The following is a 22,708-nucleotide window of genomic DNA, read 5'->3' as shown; positions in this document are numbered from 1 at the left end:
TCACAGTCCCCATAGTTTCCCTCCTCACAAGACACATGACTTTATGCAAAAAAATAGCAGCCACTATTCTGTTATTCAAGCTACCATGTAAACAAGGGGAAGGTGGTTTCTTCTCTCCAGCAGCAGCAGGAAAATTGAACTTGTAGTAGAATGAAAAAAAAAAAAAATGTCCACAAATTCTTTGTCCTGCCTATAAAAGTAAAGTCTTCTTCTGCATCCTTGAATCAGTGTTTGGACATAACATTTGCTTTGGCCAACACAACTTCAGCAGCAAATGAGAGAAGAGGCTTGAAATGTGCTTGCACATTTTTCTGTGTGCTGGAAGTCTGAGACAATTTGGAGGAGCTCAAGCTTGCCTGCTGAAGGAGCTAAATGGAGGAAAACCAAAGCCCCCAGCCTTTGTTCTGCAAACCACCAGACATGTGGGCGAGGTCGTCTGAGCCCCTCCAGCTCTGGCTAAGCTGCCAGAGGGGCAGCAGCTCCATGACTGAGCCTGGGCAAGACCAGCTGAAGAATGGCCTGGTTTAGTCCAGCCCATGAAAGGATGAGCAAATAAATGCTTTTGGTTTCAGCTATTATGTTTTGGGATAGTTTATGAAGCAAAAGCTAATGGATGTGTCACTAAAAATAAGGTATACAAAGTCAGAAGCATATGGTGCAGTGGGAAGTCCTACCACCTCCTCATACAGAATGGGCTTTCCAAACCACAGCAAATTGCAGAGGGGATAGGAGCAGCGTTTGTTTCTCTCTCCATCATCAGAATCTTATTTTAAAAGCCCACAGGGGAATGAAGATGCAATAAACAACAAAAATACAAAATAAAATGAGAGCAGAAGTTTCTTTCAAATCTTAGAAAAAGGAATAGGTATATTTTTTGAGAAGAGCAGTTAAGGTTCTGTAAACTATAGAACTATTTATGTTTTCATAAGCTGTTTGGTTTAGAGAAACTCCTATTTCAATTTATGTTTCACCTCTAACAAGTGCATGTTATAAGTGGATTTTCCAGAATACCATATGTATACTGGTCATTTTTTGGTCACCTTTTCCACATATTATACAACTATTTACCCACATTTCACTGCTTTTTCACCTGTAACCTATTATTTTTCCTTAAAGCATTCAAAATGCCTTTTGAATGAAGACTTGATATACATGAAATTTACTTATTGATTTGTTCATTTTGATTTTAAGGCAAACCTTAAATTCAGCTGATCGCAATGACCAAGCTTTTTTGTTTTCCCTTTATACCTTATTCCACATGGCAATGAATGGAGTCATGGCAAGACAGGAGGAAGTGGAAAATAGAGGTGATAAAACATTTTGCAATTTTCCAAGTGCTAGAGATAATCTAAGATACGTACATTTTCTATTGAAATAGTTTCCCCCATAACAATATACACTCTTATTAAAACCGTATTTTTGCTGACAGAGCCCAGAGTTGCTTCACTCAGCATCCCACACATAGAAAAAAAAAAAAACCCTCACTGCTATGATATGAATATACTTTGATTTTCTTGATCTCTTATTTTTTCTTTTTTCTTTTAGAGCTCTGCATTCTTCCTTGACACTTCCAAATGACTCTGGGACTGACTGCATTTGAACCAAGTTATTTGAATTTTGATCTATACCTTTAATAAGGCACGTTGTTTTGAATACATTAGTTTGAATAGTAGAGCCAATTGACTATTTTTTTTTAATGTGAGTAAAGAAATTAATGGGATTTAGAGATTAGCTTGAATATCTTCTTTTATGTGACCTAGATAATATGGAGTCTTATTATTACTGCATTCCTAATAATAAAGCATATAGAGTTTTCCAATGAGTTAAAACAATAGCTGTATAAATATAAAACATATTACTCATATCTGTTGTGTACTTAGCTGTCTATTATTAATATTAATCATCTCTGCTTTCTTCCAGGGAGCTTAAAGTCCCATATATTTTACAATCAAAACTGTCAAGAATTATAACACTACTCTATGTGATCTCTATAAAAGGAGATATAAATGTCAATCAAAAGGGCCATTGGTTGCTTCATTTATATTCAAAGTGCTTCTGCCCATAAATTACATTAATGGTTTATATTATTTTTACATAGTCTTGGATGAACTTGAAAGCATGCCAAGTCCCTTCATTCTTGTAACCTCTGCTTGAGAAGGAAGCAACCCAGGCAGGGCCTTAGGATCTCCTTTGCCCCATACACTCCCTAGACATGGAGAAGAGGCCACACTCTGCCTGTCTCCAGGCAGTCCCAGATTCAGTGCCCTCATAGAGGAACGTGATGGTGACTCTGCATGCGAAATTGACACAAGGAGTACATCCAGGTCACTCCTGTAACCGTGTACACCAAGTTAAAGCTGTTCGGCAAGGCCATGGTTCTTATTTCACTTTACTTTTGCCGGGGAAAAGCTTTGTCGAATGCTAAATACATTGAAATGTCATCATAAGACCATTTCAGAACAGACTCTTTTTTAACTTCTAGGATGATGATGGCATCCAGGGCATTCCACCCTGATTCCAACTTGTGTTCTTTAGTAAATCATATTTAAATGAAATTCAAGAACACCTCCAATTTAGAGCATCCTTGATTAATCCATTTTGAAATGTCACTACTGTACTCCAAGCACCTTCGGAGAACGTGCTAGCAAGCACAAGGTGATGACTCCCTGTTTAAAGAATGATGCTGAAATAAGAAAGGTCGTTCCTCAAGGAAAGCAAAATTACCCAACCAATTGCACAACAATATTTGATGCAATTGCCTTCCTGCTTTCTTCCCATTTTCTAAGGTATCTATTACTTGAATTGTGAACATTGAACCAGACTGGGGGAAAGCCACCTTCCCACTGAATTACAGGTCAACCCCTTCAGACAACAGACAATGGCAGGAACATCAAGGGGACGCCCACAGGTTTACTGCCAGAGTTGTGTCTTGTCTCCTGGGCATCCCCTGGGATTTTCTTCTGTCTGTTCTTCTAACTTCCTGGCTCTAATCAGAAGCAGGAGAAGTACTTTTAGAGCAGAATTTAATAATGTCCATATTGGCTGGCACTGTAACTTTGTAGATGGGGCAGGAGGATGCATTACGAATAAGTGACTATGAATGGAATGCTGCTGGCCTATTATTGATTTTTTTCCAGATTGAGAAATGGTTGCTTCAAACTGCTGTATTTAGTGAATCACTAATTAAATAATCTTATAGGCTCTATGTACTTGGTAGTGTGCTAAGTACCCAAGGACCAAAGAAAATGTGGAAAATGGCCACTACTGTTTCTTGTCTTACGAGGGCAGAAGTTCATTAACTCACTCAGGCAAGTATTGATTTTTGCTCCCACTATATGCCAGACACTCTCCTGGCTCTGGGAAAAGAGCAATGAGTAGGTTGGGCACGGTGGCTCAAGCCTGTAAGCCCAGCACTTTGGGAGGCCAAGGCGAGAAGATCACCTGAGGTCAGCAGTTCGAGACCAGCCTGGCCAACATAGTGAAACCCCATCTCTACTAAAAATACAAAATTAGCCAGACATGGTGGCATGCACCTGTAATCCAGCTACTTGGGAAGCTGAGGCAGGAGAATTGCTTAAACCTGGGAAGCAGAGGTTGCAGTGAGCTGAGATCGTGCCACTGCACTCCAGCCTGGGCATGCACCTGTAATCCAGCTACTCGGGGAAGCTGAGGCAGGAGAATTGCTTGAGCCTGGGAAACAGAGGCTGCAGTGAGCTGAGATCGTGCCATTGCACTCCAGCCTGGGCAAAAGGAGCAAAACATCTCAAAAATATAAATAAATAAATAAATAATGAGCAATGAATAAAACAGACAAAAGCCCTTGCCTTCATAGAAGTTTACAATTTAATGGAGGACACAGTAAAAACCAGAATAAATGAGTAAAATGTATAGTATGTAGATAGTGCTGAAAGGGGTTAGGAAGCAGAATGGGTTTTAGTTTTTGTCCAGGGAAGACCTGCCAGAGAAGAAAATATTTGGGTAAAGATGTAAAGGAAATTAGGAGTGAGTCACATCACATGCATACCTAGACAAAGAGGAAGCACTGGCAGGAAACATGCCTGAGGTAACAGCTGCAGCCACAGGTTTCGCATTCCTAAAACAGCCACCACATTTCCCATCCCACATGACCTTTAGAGCCTTGCCATCCCCCACCCCTTTCAAGAGATGAAGTCCATGTCCCCTGTCCTGGAACCTGGACAGGCCTTTGAGATTGCCTGGACTGGTAGAGAATGGCAAGTATGACAGAAGGGATGCTATGTGACTTCCAGCTAGGTTGTCAAAGGCAGTACAGCTTGTGTGCAAATCTCTTTCTTGGAAGACTCATCTTTGGAACACAGCGTCCATGCTGTGAGGAAGCCTAGGCTGCACAGAGGCCACATGGAGAGGGATTGGGCTGAGCCTCTGGCTGACAGCCTGCAGCCATGGGAATGAGCCAACTCTTAAGGAGATCCTCCAGCCTCCAGCTGCGCCCCTCAGCTGACACCGTGTACAGCAGCAATGAGGGACCTCTGATCAAATTGCAGAGTTGTGAACAAAACAAATGATTGCTGTTGTTTTAAACCACCATGTCTTGGGGGTGGTCATAGCACTACGTAATTAAAACAAGCAAAGAAGATGCTGTGGCTAGAAGGAGCTAGGTTAAGAGACAGTGGGAGGAGAGGAGCAGGCCAGATCCTGGAGGGCTTTACGGACCGTCAGAAATACTTTGGCTGTCACTCTAATGGCAAAGTCCCTAGACCAACAGTTAAATGCTGCTCACTCTCCAGGTCCTGGGCATCATTAAGAGGACAGCCTCCAGGGGCAACAAGTCCTTAAACAGCCTTGGGCAGAAGCTTTTTCCAATAGAAGGAGTCTTCCTTCTACCTCCCATGAGCACCATTTTGTACTCATGGTGACAAACTCACACACCGATCTGACCAGTCCTTTCCCTGTCACAAAACTAATATTTTCCTCCACAGTAAGCACTAAGAATTCCAAGAACATGCTGGCCTCCTGGGTTACGGAGACTTCTCAGCATCCTGCCTTTTTACATTTCAGCCACTGTAGACTTGTAAATGCCCAAATAAGGTGAGAGAAAGGGGACTTTCTGTGTAGGCTTTAGACTTCGTTTTCCCTCTGGCTTGAGAAGTCTCTCATTTGTTGACTTTTAAGGACTACAGCATGGGCCATCTGTCACAGAGACATTTGCTTCATTGTGTGGGAGGACAGGCAAATGCAGTCCCAGAAACAAAGTGTTTTTCAATGCTGAGAGGCTCAGAAAGATGAACATTAAAAGAATCCATCATTGTCAAGGTTTTAAACAGGTTAACGCATCCATGTGAGGTGCAGTATCAGCCCCCACTGGGAGCTAAGTTTATAAAAGTGCTCATTTTGGGAGTTCGTACAACCCGATAGCCTCCAGATAAGAGGACAAGGAGAACCCCAGCAATGATGGTGTTGAAGGTGAGTCTAGAGGTGAACGGGCCGCTGTGCTCTTCCCTGCTCCTCAGAGTCACAGAAGGTTAGGGTCATGTCCAGTTGACCCTGGGGACAACTCCAGGGCTTTGTGATGGAGGTCTAGGATTACCCAGAACAAGCATTTCGGCACTCAGTTTTTCACTTTGAGGGAACTACAAACAGCAATACATTTTCAAATGTTACATTGTGTCCCTGGGCAGATTTAAAGAGAACATTTGGGTAGGTGGATTAGCAACAGGATTTGACGAAATATCCTTTAGACTTAGCCAGTTAGGAAGAAATAAACACTTCTGTTCTTGTTGTTTTGTTTTGTTTTAACAAACTCCAGATCATAGATAGGGTGGCAATGTGCTGAATACCGTTTCTGGAAAATGTCACATAGAGTTGCCTTGAAACCTCAACATTCTCAAATGCGTTGATATGAAAGAGGGTCGTTCAGGCTCTGAAAGGAATGCTGGACAAATAGAATAATGGCTTGCTTTCAAGTTTTGGCTTTGTTTTCCTAGAATTGAAGTCATGTGGTTTCATCAGAGAGATGCTAAGCCTTTCTTAAGAGAATGCTGTCAGAGAAAGTAAAAACTAGAGGGTTCCCTTCAGATCTTCTCATTTTATAGATGAGGACACTAAGCCTCAGAATGGTTACACAACTCACCCAAGACCCTCAGCCACCTGGGGGCCAATAATCACACAGGTTATGTCCTAGGATTGGGGGCTGTTAACACTGTTTACTGCAGCTGCCGATAGCATGAGTCAGTTACTCACATCACCAACATCAGCACTGGTGTGAAGTCACTCAGTAATGATGGTAGCGGACTTCCAAAACATGCCTTAGGTACTCGATGGTAGGACTATGACTTGTTTCTCTTAACTTCCCAATGTCTAGCAAATTGCCTTCTGTATAACAGGGCTAATTTTAAATAGATAAATGTACGTATGCTGGATTTCAAACACACTTGAAATATTGAATTGTTTGTTCTTTCTTATTGCTGAAATGCCAATATATTAAATAGTTATAGAGGTTATGGAGCATCTTCTATGGGCGACATACTGCAGATACAGCAGTGAGTAAAGCAGATGAATCCCCTGGCCTCATGGAGCTGATCCTATAGTAACTGTGTCCAGCAATAGCTGAACACTCAAAATAGCAAAACTGACTCAAGCCACCACACTCACAGGCCCAGCAGATGAGGCAACTTTACATACCTAAAGTCAGGCAGCTATTTCCAACAGAATGGTGTCAGTAGGGTCAGATACGTTATGCAGTTGTTCAGCACTCAGAAGGGTTGATGTGGCCAAAATAGTCTCCGGAGACCCAAAAACATCTGATCATTTTCATGAGGATACGGTAGGACTTGAAAAATCAGAGAGGAGAGGAGATCCTCCTCAGAGGGTGGAGCAAGAGGGAGGAACATGAGAGCACATATGAAGGACCAGGTATGATAACCCCAAGCCAGTTTAGGCCCTCTGTAGGCCTTATGTAGGAGAAATAGGGTCAGATGGTGGAGGCATCAATTATGGAAAAAAATATCTTGTTGTTGTTGTTGTTTTGAGATGGAGTCTAGCTCTGTTGCCCAGGCTGGAGTGCAGTGGTGCGATCTCGGCTCACTGCAACCCCTGCCTCCCAGGTTCAAGCAATTCTCTGTCTCAGTCTCCCGAGTAGCTGGGATTACAGGTGCCCACCACCACGCCTGGCTAATTTCTGTATTTTTAGTAGAGACACGGTTTCAGTATCTTGGCCAGGCTGGTCTTGAACTCCTGGCCTCGTGATCCACCTTCCTTGGCCTCCCAAAGTGCTGGGATTACAGGCATAAGCCACCGCACCCAGCCCAAACAACATCTTTAATATAATATTTACTTTGAGAAATAGTGGGAAAGTGGATGGTAGCTGTAAACTCTCTCTTGATGCGTTTATGTGCAGATCGAAGACATTCTAGCGAACACTCACCCATTACGCTTCCATCCTCCTCAGAGCAATGCCTCTTCAGGTGAGGAAACCCACTGAAATACAGTAAGGCTCTTCTGATATGGGTTGTCAAATATGAGACAGTAAACGTGCATAAACACGTTCCCAGAACATAATCCACCTATTAATATTTCACATTAACACTCCATAGTTAATACTTCAGAAAATAAATTTTAATTTGTCTCTCTATCTGTGGATCTACTCTCTGTAAATTGAGACCAGAGCAAAAACATAATAAAACTGAATTAGACTTTTAAAAATACAGATATTTACATATTTTATATACTTGTGTCTATGCTATGGCTATAGGTCAAATTTTAAGTATTTCTCATAATGGAGGAGTGTGTATGGAGCAGGGTGGGGAGACAATGAACTGAGTTGTGAATTAAATGTCTACATTTTAAATTAATCACTTTGATAACTGCAAAGTTAATGGTTAGGTTTAAGTGATCAATCGATTGCACTGTTGGCCTTAATTATTGGCCTCCCTCTAGCAATGACATTGGCCCTCTGACTTTGGCATCTCTTCCTTCTCTGACTCTGGGCTAGCCTTTTGACTTGCTCTGACCAACAAAATATGATGGAAGTGAAGACCTGCCAGTTCCAAGCCTAGGACTTAAGAGACGTTGTGTACTTCTGTTCTGTATCTCGGAACCCCACGCTGGGCTAACCTAGAAGTTGAGAGATCCCATGAAGCAGAGTCTCTTTAGATCTAGTATCTCACCTAGATCGATTAGCAACCAGCTGTGAGAACCTAGCCAACATCTCTCCAGTCCACGCTGACCATCCATCTATCTAATCTACAGCTGAACTCAGATGCATGAGTAAGCCCGACCCAGCCCAGAAACACTATCCAGCTGACCCTTAGCCTCAAGAGTAACAATAAATGCAGGTGTTTTAATCCACTGAGATTTGGGCGATTTTTTTGCATAACAACAGTTAACTGATACAGAGTAAATCCTGGCTGTACATCACAACATCCTAGGAATTTTAAAATATTTTAATGCCTGCCCCATTTCCTCCCTACCCCAAGATTCTATTTAATCACCTGGGTACTGTTTTGTTCTGTTTAAGTTTCCCAGGTGATTCTAATGTGCAGCCAGAGTGAAAAACCTCCTGGACTAGAAATTCCCCCCTGACTCCTCCAAATATTAAAATTCTAGGTGAGTGGGGCATTTGTTGTCTCAGGTCTAGATGATAGTAAGGTATGTTTGCTTTTACATATACATCACTGAGAAGAACAAGATGAATCCGTCTTCCTGCATGCAAAACAATTCCCTAATTGCCCACCAGTTTCTCTAGGAAATAAGAGTGATTTCTGACTCAAAAGTCAATCTGCAAGGCTATGACTTACGGGGTGGATGATAGAGCTTTTCCCCTGAGGGTCCGTCTACCTTCCTTTTGGATACTGGCCGATATAAGCCCTTTTGCTACTTAGTTTCGGCTGTGACTTTGGCAAAACCAGGAACAAAAGGGATATGAGCAGTAGATCACAATTGGGGTTGGGGGTCGTTTAAGATATTATACGGTTTTTACTTTCTATTTAAGTATAAGTCAGAGAATTGCTCTTGGAGGTAGCGTGGCCACATAGGGAGAAGAGAGATTTTTTTAAAGTATTTTTTGAGAGACAGTAAGAAGGTCTGTCCAGTAGATTCCTTGGTGCACTCAGATTCTCTTTCCTGGACAAGTGTACCCCTCCCCAGGCTGCTGTTAAGTGTTGGCTGCCAGTGGTTCATACCTGCCCTCTTTGCCAGTGACTTGCCTTCAGCAGACAGAAGTCGCCTACCTGGAAATACAGATATACATCGCTTAATGAACAGGATACTTTCTGAAAAATGCATCGTTAAGTGATTTCATCATTGTGTGAACATCACAGAGTGCACTTACACAAACCTAGATGCCATGGCCTGCTACACACCTAGGCTATATGGCATAGCCTATTGCTCCTAAAATACAAGCCTGTACAGCTTGTTACTGTACTGGACACTGTAGGCAATTGTAGCACAATGGTAAATATTGGCATATCTAAACATAGAAAAGGTACAGTAAAGATACAGTATAAAGGATTTTAAAAGGGTACATCTGTATAGGCCAGTTACCATGAATGAATCTTTCAGAGCTGCGAGTTGCTTTGAGTGAGTCAGTGAGTGAGTGGTAAGTGAATGTGAAGGTCTAGGACATTTCCTGTAACTACTGTAAACTTTATAAACATTGTGCAACATCTATATTATATTTATTAAAAATATTCTTTGTTCAACGATAAACTTAACTTACTATAATTTTTGTCTTATAAACTTTTTAATTGTTTTAGCTTTTTGACTCTTCTGTAATAATGATTAGCTTAAAATATAAACACATTGTACAAATGTACAAAAACATTTTATTCCTTTATGTCCCAAGTTTTCCTCTACATTTAATATTTTTATTCTTAATATTTTTACTTTTTAAACATTTTTGTTAAAAACTAAGTCACAAAGCACACATTAGCCTAGGCCTGCACAGAGTCAGCACCATCAGTATGTTTATTTTGCCCACTGGGAGGTCTTTAGGGGCCATGCATGCATGGAGCTGTCATCTCCTTGATAACTATGCCTTCCAGAATACCTCTTGAAGGACCTGGCTGAGGCTATTTTACAGTTAACTTTTTATCATAAGTAGAAGGAGTGTACTCTAAAATAATGATTAAAAATTATAGTATAGTAAATACAGAAACCAGTAACATGGTCATTTATCATCATTATCAAGTATTATGTAATATACATAATTGTATTTCTAGACTTTTATGCATGATTGGCACTGCAGTAGGTTTGTGTACACCATTGCAAACATGTGAGTAACGCGTCGCACTATGAGAGCTGCAAAGTCACCCGGCAATGTCAATTTCTCAGCTCACTATCATATATGTGGTCCATTGTTGACCAAAACCTCCTTATGCGGTACATGACTGCACCTGGGAGGTTGCAGCTGGGTAATCACTAATGGAAACAGGGTGCAAATGCAAATACTTGGCCCATTTTTCTCAAGGCGGAACAACCCTCTGGTGCCATTCATACTCCAGAGCTCCACGTAGGGTCAGGTGGAGGTTCGACGTTATTGGAAAGCCTTTTATTTGCTCCCTTCTTTTCTTACCCTACCCAGCCTCACTCCTCTTTCTCCTGAAGCTCTCCTTGAATGACTCACTTGTACTGGAATCTTCATAGTAGGCTCAACTTCTAGGAACACGACCTAGGAAAATCTGCTTTCCTGAAAGGTCTCTAACCATCCATCAGAAGTTCTCTCAACGTTCCTCTGTACCTATCCTTTCTTCTTTCCCACTTGCTCTCAGGAAGAGGCAGTCCTCCTCCACAGCAATGGTAATCACTTATGCACGTTCTAACGTCTGTCTTTTCAAAGCACACAGATTGTTGCAGCACTACCATTCTTCAGCATCTTAAAGGTCTTTTTCTACTAACCCTTCCTCTGACTTCATGCACCCCAGGTAACCTCCATCTTAAGCAGGACCCTAGTGAACTGTCTCAGCCTTAATGCTCTACTCCTTTCGGCAAAGCACTCAAAGTCAAAATCAAGCCCTATTTTCTCCTGGAAACCTTCTCCTCAACTCCAGCCCACACTGATCTCTTTCACCTATTTCTTCATGTAACATCTACTCAAGCAACTCAGTCCTTAAGGAAGTCCTTATGTGCTATCTTTACGCATAACACCTGCCTTCACCATTTATTTTATTCAAATGTCTTGTCTCTAGCTAAATAGCAAGTCTTCATGGAGAGAGACCATATTTTTCTTATAATTTCATATTCCACAGTACTTCATTCAATAGACATGTATCAACTGATTATCTATACTATCTATACTGATTATCTATACGATCTATACTGATAGAGTCATACTTAACATTTCATAGTGCAAAGGATATACAATGTAACCTAACTGTCAAAGCACAGAAAATGTTAACTAAGTGGTTGGGACTTGCCGTTTTGGAATAGCACATCTTTAGCAATTAGGTTCTCTACAATAGGGAGCCAGTAGACTGACATTCTTTAATGCCAGTTTCCCAGTTAATTGTGAAGATAGATACATGTTCCCCACTTTGTAAAAGCTTCTGTTGTTTCACATAATGGCTTTAACTATAATGGAAATGAGGCAGGACAAATCAATTTTTAGCCTTCAGCAAGTTAAGTTTGTCAATATAAAATGTAAACAGCAGCTGAGATTGGTAGTAAATACTACAGGTTTATTCCAATATTATAATACCTCTCTTTTCTCCTTCCCAATTAAATTTAAAATCTTCTGTAATTAACACGATTTATTCAACCTGTGTAAAGGCCATCTCTATATCATGTACTCTAAATCCACATGATGCAAAATGATTTAAAATTTCAACTTTTTGCAAGAAACAAAATATGACAATAAGAAACAAATGCGACCAAAGTCTAAAATGGAGGCTTTGAATTCTTCACTGCCAGAATTTTCATTCCAGAGATGTTAAACGATGGCAATTAAACTCCAATGAGCATCCTTACCTTGGATTTAAAAGTATATCTCAGAAAGGAAGACGAATTACATTAATGAAATAGTGAAAATATAATGGAGTTGCACTCCACAGTTGAGCAATCCAAAGTTACTTTACAAAAAAAAAAAAAAAAGGAAAGGAGAGGAAAGGAGGGGAGAGAAGGGCAGGGGAGGGGAGGGGAGGGGAGGGGAGGGGAGGGGAGGAAAGGAAGAGAAAGAGAGAAAGAGAAAGAAAAAGAGAAAGAGAAAGAGAAAGAAATAATTTTTAGAAAGTCAGGCCGAGTGCGGTAGCTCATGTCTGTAATCCCAACAATTTGGGGAGCCTAGACGAGTGGATCACTTGAGCCCAGGAGCTTAAAACTAACCTGGGCAAATTGATGAAACCCCATACCTCAAAAAAAAAAAAAAAAGAATTAGCTGGGCCTGTTGGCATCTGTCTGTAATCACAGTTACCCAGGAGACTGAGGTTGGAGGACGACCTGAGCCCAGGAAGTTGAGGCTACTGTGAGCCAGGATCCCATCACCACAGTAGGATCCCACCACTGCACTCCAGCCTGGGTGACAGAGAAAGAACCTGTTTAAAAAAAAAAAAAAAAAAGAAAGAAAAAAAAAAAGGCACTCTGGGTTGTTGAAATGGCTGTGACAAAGCACAAATGCCAGTCTAATAGATGAGCCCTTAGTTCAGCACTCTGAGCCTATTGACATCTTTTGCATATTTTTGATACATCCTTGGTTATCTATCTTGCCAGCTCCCCGCAGATTAAAATCAACACATTATGAAAGGCAGGAGAGTTTCAGGAGACTAGCCAGTCACCAATAAAGCCATAACTGGAAACTGGAGATCAAAGGGAAAAACACTGCATGACATAAAAAGTGACATTTGCTATTATGGTTGTGAATCATCGAGAAAAGACAGGGTGAGCTTGCAATCTTTGTTTAATAAGGCATAGAAATGGGTAATATGTTTTTGAAAGGCTTTCAGCAAACTTTTCAAAAATCTGTCAAGTGAATAAAAAACCACTTTGAAAATCTGAAATATTTATGACTGTTGATTGTATGGGTCAGTTTCCATTTCAGGTACTCTGACATATGTCCTCATTAACTAAATAAATGTCCCCAAGATGTCTCAGGCTTCCTATTAGACTTAGAGCCAAAAACTGTACATTAAAAATAGAATGGTCTTAATTATTAAGAATAGTTTATTCCTCGAGAAGAGTGGATGTGGGGGAGTGGGGGAGAGACATACAATATGAGAAAGACTAATATTTCTAAGTAGGTTGTAGTCCCATTTTTATTCAGCCAATATAGAGACAAATGGATCTCACAAGCCATTGGATAGAGCTGAGGAAATAAAGGAAGACATATATCCTTACCCCAACTTACCCCAGGAATTTCCTATCTAAATTGAACTATATTATTTCAGGTTTCCTTTATGAATCAAAATTGTCAGATCTCTAAAATAATATAACCTGCTCTCCACCCCTGCATGACCCGTAAGTTTATAGCCATATCACAGTGAAAAAGAAGCAAACAGTTGTTACAGGCTGAGGAAGCAGCACCTTTAAAGACACAAAGGTATTTTAGTGCTTGGTGTAGTTGTAGCTAAATCAGGGAGTATAAGTAGATGAAGGAAACCAAAAATATTTCACCCCAAAATACACTTCTTTGACATATTTTGGGATGACTATTCAGAGGGCCTGCAGACAGGAATAGCCCTGAAAAACTGCCTTTTATGGAGGAGATTTGCAACTGTAAAGAAAAATTGACTGAGCACAGTGACTCATGCCTATAATCCCAGCACTTTGGAAGGCTGAGGTAGGTGGATCACCTGAGGTCAAGAGTTCGAGACCAGCCACACCAATATGGTGAAACCCCATCTCTACTAAAAATACAAAAAGAAGCCAGTGTGGTGGCATGTGCCTGTAGTCCCAGCTACTCAGGAGGCCGAGACAGGAGAATCACTTGAAACCGGGAGGCAGAAGTTGCAGCGAGCTGAGATCGTACCACTGCACTCCAGCCTGGGTGACAGAGCAAAACTCCATCTCAAAAAAAGAAAAATCTACATTAGTGAAATAAATAGCCAAGCTTTTCTCTGAGGCGCTTCCCTTATCTGGATGTAGAAAAAATTAACCAACCACAAGCTACCATCTATTCTTTCTGAGAGCTGCTACCTGTGACCACCTTTGCCTGATGCCTTTTTCTCTCTTTCCCATAACCTGCCTTGCCATTCCCCAAGCCTCTTCTTTCTGTAACCTCATGATGATATGAAAGCATCAACCATCTGGAACTTTCTTTGAGTTTTCATATTTTCTATGACTCTTGTGCACAGGTGTGCATGTTGATAAATATTGTATGCCTTTTCTCCTGTTAATCTGTCTCTTGTGCATTGATTTTCAGTAAAACTTCAGAGAGGAAAGAGGAGATTTTTCCTTGGTCCCTATAAACAGAAAATACGGGAGAAGACTTCCAGAGCTACAGAAGTGTTTGTGACAGTGGAGTATCTATGGAAGTCACTGATATGGTGGGTTCTGCTGTATTTGGTACCCAACAGAACAAACGCAAAAGAATAAGAGAGTTGGGCAAGTAGATTTTGAAGTCTCAAGTTTGGATACCTGGGATAAAAGAGGCACTGTTAGTAGGCACAGGAAAGCAACCACTGGGTGGTAATGACAAGGGCAGTCTTACTTATGAGACCTGAGAGGTCAGCCCGTACAGCCCTCTAGGGAGTTTAAAACATTAGTTTGTGGCAAAGGTTTCATGACGAAGACACCAAAAGCAATTGCAACAAAGGCAGAAATTAATAAATGGGAACTAATTAACTAAAGACCTTCTGCACAGCAAAAGAAACTATCAACCGACAACCTACAGAATGGGAGAAAATATTTGCAGACTACACATTTGACAAAGGTCTAATATCCAGCATCTCTAACAAACAAATTTACAAGAAAAAAACAACCCCATTAAAAAGTGGGCAAAGGACATGAACAGACACTTCAAAAGAAGATATACATGCCACCAACAAGTATATGAAAAAAGCTCAACATCACTGATGATGAGAGAAATGCAAATCAAAACCACAATGAGATACCATCTCACACCAGTCAGAAAGAATGGCTATTATTAAAAAGTCAAAAAAGTAACAGATACTAGCAAGGTTGTGGAGAAAAGGGAATGCTTATACACTGTTGATGGGAGTATAAATTAGTTCAAGAATTGTGAAAAGCAGAGCGGCAATTTCTCAAAGCTAAAAACAACCACCATTTGACCTAGCAGTCCCATTACTGGGTATATACCCAAAGGAATATAAATCATTCTACCATAAAGACACATGCACACGTATGTTCACGGCAGCACTATTCACAATAGTAAAGACGTGGAATCAACCTAAATGCCCATCAATTGTAGATTGGATAAAGAAAACATGGTACATATACACCACAGAATACTATGCAGCCATAAAAAGAGACATCCTATCCTTTGCAGGAGCAGGAATGGAGCTGAAGGCCATTATCCTTAGCAAACTAATCCTGGAACAGAAAACCAAATATCACATGTTCTCACTTATAAGTGGGAGCTAAATGATGAGAACACATGTACACATAGAGGGAAACAATAGAGACTGGGGCCTAAAGAGGGTGGAGGGTAGAGGAGGGAGAGGAGCAGAGAAAAATAACTAGGCTTAGCACCTGGATGACAAAATAACCTGTACATCAAACTCCCATGACATGAGTTTACCTTTATAACAAACCTACACATGTACCCCTGAACCTAAAATAAATGTTTAAATAACAAAATAAAAACAAAATATTTAAAAAACAAAATAAAAATAAAATGTTTGAAAAACAAAATAAAAGATAAGTCATCAGTTTGAAACTCTGGAGAAAGACCTATAAGTTGGTATTATTTACCTAGTAATGATCATCTGGGTTAGAGCAGTGCCACTCCACATGCTGTCCACTGACCAGTAGCATCATCTGGAAGAATATGAGAAATTCACTCTCTCAGCTCTATACCAGACAGACCCACTGAATCAGAGTCTCTGAAATGAAGCCCACAATCTGAATTTTAACAGTCTCCAGATGATTCCACGTGCACTGAAGTTTGAGAAGCACTGGGCTAGGGGGCCAATGAGATCACTGAAGGAGAACGTGTACAGCCCAAAGAAAAGAAATTTGCATGTTGGAGAATTTCTTTAGGGGCAAAAAAGTGGAAAAGAAAACAACACACTAGAAAGACTCTCAAAGGAGTATGATAAAATTATGGTGCATTTCATTGTGAAAATCAGGGCAAGATACAATTACTGTGTACTTATCTTAGGCTTCCTGATAAACTGTTAAACTACTTGTGTGAAGAGATTCATTAGGGATAAGGTAAGCATCCGCATCAGTAGCTCCAAGAATAATATTTTATTTTTTGTTTACAAATCAAAAATCAAGACTGTTCTCTACAAAACAGAGCTTTGATTTTGATCACTTGGAGATAAAACACATGCATGAATGGTGGCGCTATGAATGGCAATATTCCAGCAGGATGGAAGATCTTTTCAGTACATTTTGCCTTCTTTGCCAAGAACATGTGTAGTTAATCCCACACCAAACAGACAAATCATTCATCTAAGAAGCGGCGACACAGTAAACACGAAATCTGCAGTGGGTCCCAGGAGGAAGAAACGAAAGAGTTCGCTGCTCTTGCTCACCTGTAACTTATCAATTTTATTATTTCTCACCCAAATATTGAATTAGAGTATTTTAATAACTTTCCTTGAGCAAATAAATTTCTCTCTAATGTAGACTAATAACAGGCGCAAAACAAGTTCTCCGTGGTTCCCGATGCTGAGAGAAAATTACTTCCAGCCATTATAGCTCAGTAATGACAGCATTTAGTGTATACCCCATCAGAAGGCCTTCACAAAATCACCCAGGAAGTACCTATATTCACAGAGCACTGGACGAGGCTCATAATTCTGGAGAGAAGTGACTGGCTTCATGCACGGCGGTGGCTGGCACCCTCAAGGCACAGGACTTGCTTCCCTAAACTGATGTGGGGAAAGGATATGACATCAGGGTGGGATGCCACTCCCAGTTTATTTTCACTCCACTACAGAACCTTGTAAGTTCTATTTCAAGAACTGAAGAGGTCTTTATGTCGTGAACAAGTTCTTTTTAGCAGCATCTGTGCTCACTGATGTAATGTCATGGTTAAACATACTGAAGTTGGGTGACATCCCTACGTAAGCAGACAGAATGTTGGCTCTAATATCTAAAGAAGAAAAGTATACCTTTTTATTATTTTATTTTATTTTATTTTGAAAGAGAGTCTTGTTCTGTCACCCAGGCTGGAGTTCAGTGTGATCTCGGCTTACTGCAAGCTCTGCCTCCTGGGTTCAAGCAATTCTCCCTGCCTTAGCCTCCCGTGTGGCTGGGATTATAGGCGCCCGCAACCAGGCCCGGCTAATTTTTGTATTTCTTAGTAGAGACATGGTTTCACCCTGTTGGCCAGGCTGGTCTTGAACTCCTAACCTCAAGTGATCCGCTCGCCTTGGCCTCCAAAAGTCCTGAGATTGCAGGCATGAGCCACAAGACCCGGTCAGAAGTATACATTTTTGAAATATATACAAAAAGAAATGAATGGGAACACTTTCTAGTTATTTATATACTTCCCTAAAAAACCTTGCCCTTTTTCCTACTATATTCAATGCTTCACACAAAAAGGAAAAAGCAAAACTTGAGTCCAGAAAAAAAAACCAAATACAAACACAAAATTTTAACTGTAAAAAAAAAAGACACTACAGGAGAATGTTATGAAGGTAAGGTCGAGAATCAGGGAGATGTGGGTTCCAATCCTAACTCTGACACTTGCTCACTCTGCGACTTCAACTACACCGCTTACCTGGAGAAGCCTCAGTTTCTTGATCTGAAAAATGGGAATGAAAATTCTCTCTCTCAACAGGAGTGTTTTATGGATGAGATGAGATCATGCATATATAGTGTTCGATGCTCAATAAGTTAAAGCTTTTGGCAGGGTGTGGTGGTTCACGCCTGTAATCCCAGCACTTTAGGAAGCAAAGGTAGGAGGCCCATTTCAGCCTAGGAAGTTCGAGACCAGCCTGAGCAACATAGGGAGATCCCACCTCTACAAAAACTTTAGACAGCTGGGCATGGTGCATATGCCTGTAGTCCCAGCTACTCAGGGGGCCAAGGTAGGAGGATCACTTGAACCCAGGAGGTCAAGGCTGCATTCAGGCATGAGTATGTCACTGTATTCCAGCCTGAGTGACAAAGCGAGACCCTGTCTCAAAAAATAATAAATAATAAATAAATAATAGATGATAGCTTTTGTTTTTATCAGTACAGGTTCCTCATGGTCCTACATGAATGGCATAGTAGAAAATGTGGCACTGAATTAAAATTCTGCTTCTACCATCCATTAGCCAGAGTTTCTTGAATAAGTCCCTTGACTCTCTGGTTCTCCTCTTTCTCACTAGCAGAGAGAACAGAGTGGATTATACTGCTCTTAAATTCCTTTCATCTCAAATATTTCATGTACCAATACACTTACCAATTACCGTGAGATTTCCTGCCTTTGAAGTTAATTATAAAATGATCTCTTATGTGTAAACCATATGAAAGAGATTTTATAGCTGTGTTTCAATTTTTTTGAATTTCTAAAGCTGTTTTGTTGAACAGAAAGCTGTTTTATTAAACAGAATATACAAAGAGAAAGATGACAAATCAAAATTTTAAAATAATGTAACCTATGTAATCACCATCCAGATCAAGGACTAGAACTTGACCAGCATCCCAGAACCTCTGATCATTCTACTCTTTTTTATATACAGGAAAAGTGCCTATTAAATACATAGAAGACACAGTTAACATAGAGGTTTTGCTTCTCATCAAAACAATGACTGGCTGGGTGCAGTGGCTCATGCCTGTAATCCCAGCACTTTGGGAGACTGAGGTGGTCGAACCGCTTAAGCTCAGGAGTTTGAGACCAGCCTGGGAAACATGGTGAGACCCCGTCTCTACTAAAAATAATAATAATAATAATAATAATGATAATAATAATACAAAAATTAGCCAAGCATGGTGGTGCTCACTTGTAGGCACAGCTGCTTGGGAGGCCGACATGGGAGGATGGCTTGAGCCTAGTAGGCAGAGGTTGCAGTGAGCCAAGATTGTGCCACTGCAGTGTAGTCTGAGTGACAGAGCCAGACCTGTTTCAAAAAAAAAAAAAAAAGACAACAACAATAAAACAACAAAGACTATTAAAAAAAAAAAAAAAGCCAATTGGATAAAAAGCATTCTGGATGGGAGATACAAAACAATGGATCAGCATAAATAATCTCCACATTGAAACCTACCAGAAAGCTAATTTCTAGTATCTTGTTATGTCCATACTAATTTGGCCACCTAGAAAGCATCCAAATGCAATAGGCTGTTTAGAATAAGCCAGTTTCTTTAAATAACAATTACCATTGTTGGTTTCATGAGGTCCCTCTGTTGAGCCTTACTGTGCTCCAGCCAGCTGCTTGCATTTTTATAGTTTGCTTCTATTTGCAGGGCTTTTTTTCTGGCTGTCTGGTGGAAAGATTTTCAATACAGACAGACCTGTATGCATTTAAAAATGGCTGTTAGTACACTGAAATAGAGCTTCCTTGCTGGCTGTAAATAGGTATTATCTTTTAAACATACCTATATGCTGAGTTCCAGAGAGTCGTTTTCGATGTGTGCACACTTTTCTACATTAGACGCTAGCGTTAAACATAAATAGACTCCACTAAAGTCACAATAACAGTTTCACAAGCCTGACAGCTAAAACCGCATACAAGAGAAATGTTTTGTAGAAAATGTAAACTCCTGATTTTTCACTTTTGCTTTAGCTGAAAAAAATTAACATAGAAAAGAGGAACTTTTAGGTACTATCAACAGCTGAGGGGGAAATAGAATGCTATTTCTTTGAATTTGGAAGAGACAAGGTGAAATATCTTTGACTTATTTATCTTGCTCAATCCCATTGCCCCTACTACCAGGGCTACAGTAGGGAAGAAAAGGAAAGGGAGAGGAGGCAGGAGAGTGAAAAGAGAAGAAAGTGCAAAGTTAGCCAAGTGGAGGTGTTAGTGAAGAAGCTACACAGACAAACGGGCCTGGAGAGTGAAGTGGCGTGATAGTTTCAAATTTCATCCCATATATTTCTATTTCTTTTCACTGTCATCTCTTGCCAACTTTCCTCCCCCTGAAACTGAGGCAACCATTGCTTGGGGATGGAGCTAAATTCTGGGAAGAGCAAAGGACTCCGAGCTAAGGTCCTAATTCCAAAGAAGCCTCTGGAATCCCATTTCAGGAAGGAAAGAGTAGTTGTGAAAACTGAAGCTTTCATTTGCAAAACCAGAAATTAAAAAAAATTTTTTTTTTAGTTTAGCGTGCTCAAAAGAGAGAAAGGAATATTTATATTTTTGTTTGTTTGCTAACCAAAAGCCATCGAGTAGGAAAGATTCAGGACAGGGTGTGACCTCGGAGCATTTCCTGAGCCATGGGGACTGAAAAGAACCTTCCTGTACTGGGGGTGGTAGAGAGAACCTGCGAGAATCTGTCAGCAGAGGGGAGACACCCAGCTTTCGGCTTCCTGCTTGGAACTCTGGGAAGAGAATCTTCTAGGAGATCCCACAGTTTGTAGGACAGCCTCATGGATGATAGGCAAGTTCTGTTTAGGCAAAACAGTCAGCAGCTCCCACCTCAGCTTTCCTCATTCCTGCTACCCACAGCACAAGGAGATCCAAAAAGCCCCAAAGGTCAGGCACGGTGGCTCACACCTGTAATCCCAACACTTTGAGAGGCTGAGGTGGGTGGATCATCTGAAGTCAGGAGTTCGAGACCAGCCTGGCCAACATGACAAAACCTGTCTCTACTAAAAATACAAAAATTAGCCAGGTGTGGTGGTGGGCTCCTGTAATCCCAGCTACTCGGGAGGCTGTGGCAGGAGAATTGCTTGAACTCGGAAAGCGGAGGCTGCAGTGAGCTGAGATCGCACCAGTGCACTCCAGCCTGGGCAATAGAGCAAGACTCTATCTCAAAATAAATAAATAAAAATTAAAATTAAAAACAAAAAGCCCCAAAGAATGGACTGGGACCCTACCATCCACCAGGCAAGAAAGATGAAGGCATCACAACTGGAAGCCATGGCAGGATCACAGACACGAGCAGTGGATGCCAGAGTACATCCAGCGACAGGAGCTGATGGGAATGGAGGTGGGGGAGGTTTCCAAAACCCCCTAGGAAAAGGCAGTGAGGTCTAAACGACCAGCATAACTTGATCCCTTTTCATTGCAGATGTGTATCTTCTGAATCCAGCCACCCTTCTGGGAAGCCTAGAGAGGAAGAACCTCTAGAGAGAGGTGGAAAGGCCTTGAACTCAGAGAGGAATGCCTGGAAGCCAGAATCACCTGAATATTGACCACAGAGAGGTTCATTTTAAATCAGAAGGGACTAAGTTGTCTTTCGTGTGAGGCTGATGCACAAGCTGAATTCAGTTACTGATAAGCTAAAGTTGTGCTTCTGCAGATGTTCACATCACAGCAGCCTCAGAGCCTCTTTGGAGGTTCTAGGGAAAGATGCTGCTCCTTCATGTACCCACCTTCCTAGAGAAGGATCTTCTGGGAGGCAGGAAGGCTCAGTAGTTGTACCTAAGAATGGACTAATCAGCCCTCCAGCAAGAGAGGGTAGCACCATTGCTGCCTGGAAATCAGGTGTCCTGTCACCTCGCCGACTCCTTCAAATAGCGAAGGATGTTCAGGAAGCTCCTTTCATGGCTCCCACCTGCACCCCAAGACTGTGCAGTGTCACCCTCAGCTCTGCTCTCCATTTCACTTCTGAGGCTGAATGGGGCAGAAACCATCCCCCACCCCATGGCTGGTTCACCCTTGTACCTTTTCCCAGAAGAGAAATGACTTATGAGAGTCTTTGCTTTGAAGCAGTCTATATGGTTTACAAGGAAGTCACAAGTCAAATGTTTCCCTGCTGGCTTTTTCTTTTTTTTTTTTTTTTCTGGTGGAGTCTCACTATGTCGCCAGGCTGGAGTGCAGTGGCACGATATTGGCTCACTGCAACCTCCGCCTCCTGGGTTCAAGCGATTCTCGTGCCTCAGCCTTCTGAGTAACTGGGATTACAAGCATGCACCACCACATTAATTTTTGAATTTTTAGTAGACACAGGGTTTCACCATGTTGGCCAGGATTGTCTCAATCTCCTGACCTCGTGATCCACCCCCGTTGGCCTCCTGGGATTACAGGCGTGAGCCACCGCACCTGGCCCCTTGCTGGCTTTTAGAAAGGATTCTTCCCAAGGTATCATTGAGACCAGTAATATCACCTGGAAGCCAGTTAGAGTGCAAATATTGGGTATCCCACCCAAACCTACTGATCAGAAACTCGGGGGTAGGGATCTGTTGAAATAAGCCACCCCACCCCCACTCCACCCCCAGCCTATGCATATTAAATTTGAGATGCACTGTCTTCAGAGACCTAAGTGATCCCTCTGTTGAGCTCCACTAAAGGTTGACAGTGTCTTCAAGACATAAACTGTAACATCCTATGGCATCTGAGCCTTTAGTAGCATCTCAGCAGGGATGCTACTTCAGCAGCCTCCAGTAACAGCTCAGCATCTTCAGCCATCCAGCAGGAATCTCAGCTCATCCAACAATTATTAAGGATCTTCCATGCCGGGAACTCTAAATTCTCTATGACCACATGCATCTCTCCTATGGCTTTGTGATACGAGAAAA

At 41.3% G+C, this 22,708-nt stretch overlaps 2 long non-coding RNA genes across 2 annotated transcripts in view; one reads left to right on the top strand and one right to left on the bottom strand.

Moving 5' to 3' along the window:
• Window positions 1–11,966, bottom strand: part of LOC139358507 (uncharacterized) — a 35,070-nt gene extending 23,104 nt beyond the window's left edge. The window contains exon 1 of the long non-coding RNA XR_011613510.1: window positions 6,661–11,966. This is a non-coding gene — a long non-coding RNA (uncharacterized lncRNA). The remainder of the gene's footprint in view (window positions 1–6,660) is intronic.
• Window positions 8,527–21,381, top strand: LOC139358508 (uncharacterized). The gene is made up of 3 exons (XR_011613512.1): window positions 8,527–8,583; window positions 14,327–14,450; window positions 21,259–21,381. It is a non-coding gene; the product is annotated as an uncharacterized lncRNA (long non-coding RNA).
• The last annotated feature ends 1,327 nt before the right edge of the window (window positions 21,382–22,708 follow it).

Source organism: Macaca nemestrina, chromosome 15, assembly GCF_043159975.1.
Source record: "Macaca nemestrina isolate mMacNem1 chromosome 15, mMacNem.hap1, whole genome shotgun sequence".
NCBI classification, from domain to species: Eukaryota; Metazoa; Chordata; class Mammalia; order Primates; family Cercopithecidae; genus Macaca; species Macaca nemestrina.
Note: the sequence above shows the minus strand (reverse complement) of the source record. Positions and strands in the feature narration are given on the sequence as shown.